The sequence below is a fragment of the Colobus angolensis genome, unplaced genomic scaffold (assembly GCF_000951035.1).
Source record: "Colobus angolensis palliatus isolate OR3802 unplaced genomic scaffold, Cang.pa_1.0 Scaffold137, whole genome shotgun sequence".
NCBI lineage: Eukaryota > Metazoa > Chordata > Mammalia > Primates > Cercopithecidae > Colobus > Colobus angolensis.
Window position 1 is genome coordinate 1,989,167 of NW_012114455.1, and position 2,492 is coordinate 1,991,658.

Genomic DNA, 2,492 nt, shown 5'->3' on the forward strand with positions numbered 1-2,492 from the left:
CAGCCCGGCGGAGCTGCTTTCCGGGGTCCCTTTCCCTGGACCAGATTTTCGCGGGAAGCCGGATCATCTCCGCTCCCATGGAGTGAGCAAGCGGGACAGTCCTGCGGAAAGTTTCCGCCCCCACTCCTCCAGCCCTGCGCCCGGACTTAAGCGGCGGCCGCCACCTCCAGCATCCTCGAACGATGGTGTCTCCCACCACTACCCCGGTCAGGTCCAGCGCTTGGGAGCTGACTGTGCTGGAGGTGACAGGCTTTGCGGGGTCCGCCTGTGTGCAGGAGTCGCAAGGTCGCTGAGCAGGACCCAAAGGTGGAGTTGTCAGTGGGAGGCCAGCAGTGCCCAGAGTTATGGGGGTCGTCAGTCAGGCCTAGGCCACTGTGCCTCAGAGCTGCATGGGTGGTGAGCAGTGGGAGGGATGCGATGGGGGAGTGGGCTCAGCTGTCTGCTGTGGGTGTTTCCTCAGGGGCCTGGCTGGCAGGGACCTCCCGGCCAGCCCAGAACTGCCAACATGTCTGCCAGCACTGCCCCTCCATTCCCAGTCCTGGGGGGAGGCTCTGTTTGGACAGCGTGAGGCCTGACCTACTGCGGCTGCTTCCTCTGCTCCCCAGCCTGGGTCCCGAGGGCCTGGCTTAAGGGAACTGCTGCCAGAAGGCTGGGAGTGTAGGCAGTGTTCGGGTGCCCAGCTGTGCCCTGTCTGACCTCATGGCCACCCACAGGCTGGCACCCCCCACAGGCTTCTTGGGGAAGCCTGTACTTTCCACCGCCCGAGGGAGGGACCGCGTGGAAGCCAGGCTCTGGCGGACTCGTTCTTTGTGAACTTTGGGCACAGGCCTGGTACAGGCTGAGTTCTCACAAGAGACACACACACGTGTCACTCTCTCCTGAGCTGTGACGGACCCGTCCACCTCCTCTAGGTCCTGGCCTGGCATCTGCCAGGGAGATTTTAAATGAGTTGATATGTGCTAAGTGCTTTGAAAGGCACCTTCACGGAGGAAGAGCTGTATAAATGTTCACTATTGGTAGTATTTCTCCCATGCTGTTACTTTCCAAAGCTGCCCGATAATTCGAGAGCGGGTTCCGGGGACGCGCCGGCTGTTTGGGGCCTAGAAATGAACTCGGGGGGCTGTTTTGCTTGCTGAGAGCTGGTCTGGGAATGCCCCTTGACCAAGCTGAGGTGTCCCGGGTTCCTGGGACCGTTCCCTGCCCTGCTCCTGGCCCGCTCCCAGACTGCTCCTGTGCCCCGCCCCACTGTGTTGGGTGGGTGATCTTAGGGCCTGGGCTCCGTCAAGACATGGGGAGCTTGCCAGGAGTTGGGGCCAGATCCCCCAGACTCCAAGATGGCAGCCGAGGTTGTGAGGGTGCATACATGGAAGGAGAAGTTAGAAAAGGGAATTCGAAATTGCCAGCTTGGACTTTGGGCAGAGTGGGTGTCTTTAGTTGGGGGATAGGTTGTTGTTCAGAGACAACAGGGCCGCCTTCCCTGTGAGTTGGTCAGTGTAGCTTCACGTGGTAGTAGCAGCATGCGATGCCCAGGCCCTAGCCAAGTGCTTGTCCGCCTCCGACCAGAGCCCCTGAGCCCTGCAGGGGCTGAATGCCCCCCAAAGAGTTGCTTGGGTTGTTGCTTTTCGGGATTAGAGGGTGTGAGCGTCCAGAGCTGCGGGGTTTTAGTGTAGGCTGAGCCCTTTACCTGGGACCTACAGCCAGGCCACAACCCCATCCCTGTTCCCCTGCACCTCACACTGCCCGGCAGAAAGATGATAGGATTGCTCTAGACTGAAGCCCTGGGTTCCGCTGCTGGCCCAGCAAGGAGGAGGTTGCTGCTGCTTGGGCTAAACTGAGGTGTGGGTCTGGCTGGGCCTTCAGTTTCCCACCTGGGCCTTGATTGTGAGGAAGGCCTGGCTGCAGAAGCCCAGAAACACCTGAGTAGGAGAGTCCCTTTGTCCCACCTGCAGCTCATTCAAGCCTGTGCATGGGGGTTGGGGGCCTCAGGATCTTGCTTTCCTGTTTAGGGGAGGCAGCCCCAAAGAGTGCTGGGACCAGTTTGGAGAGTGCTAGGGCATGCTGGTCTGCAGCGACCCTACTTGTGCTCTGCGTCCTCTGCCAACTGCAGCATGGGTGAACGTCTGTCCCCATAATGAAAACGGCCTCAGCAAATAACAAAAATATTACCATTTAGCAGTCAGGCACTTATTAAAAACCTGGCTCAATAAACTTTAAAAAAAAAAAAAAGATGTGCTAGACACTTTACATCACTTCATGTGAGCCTCACACAACCCTGTAATTAAGCCCATTTATAAATGAAGAAATGGAGGATTGAAGGATTAAGTTACTTGGCCAAGGTCACATAGCTGGTAAGCAGCTGAGCTAGGACTCAAATCCAGGCCTGCTTCCAAAACCTTCACTTTTCAGCCCAGTTCTCAACTGCCCCGTGGAGTTTGCTCATTTTGCCTGATGAAGAAACAGACCCCGGCTCAAAGGTGTGAAGGCGTTTGCTC

The 2,492-nt window shown here is 57.6% G+C and overlaps 1 protein-coding gene across 1 annotated transcript in view; it reads left to right on the forward strand.

Moving 5' to 3' along the window:
- The window catches only part of ST3GAL4 (ST3 beta-galactoside alpha-2,3-sialyltransferase 4), a 61,347-nt gene continuing 58,855 nt past the window's right edge, over window positions 1-2,492 (forward strand). The window contains exon 1 of the mRNA XM_011934652.1: window positions 1-306. The gene's annotated coding sequence lies outside the window, so the exon portion shown is untranslated. The remainder of the gene's footprint in view (window positions 307-2,492) is intronic.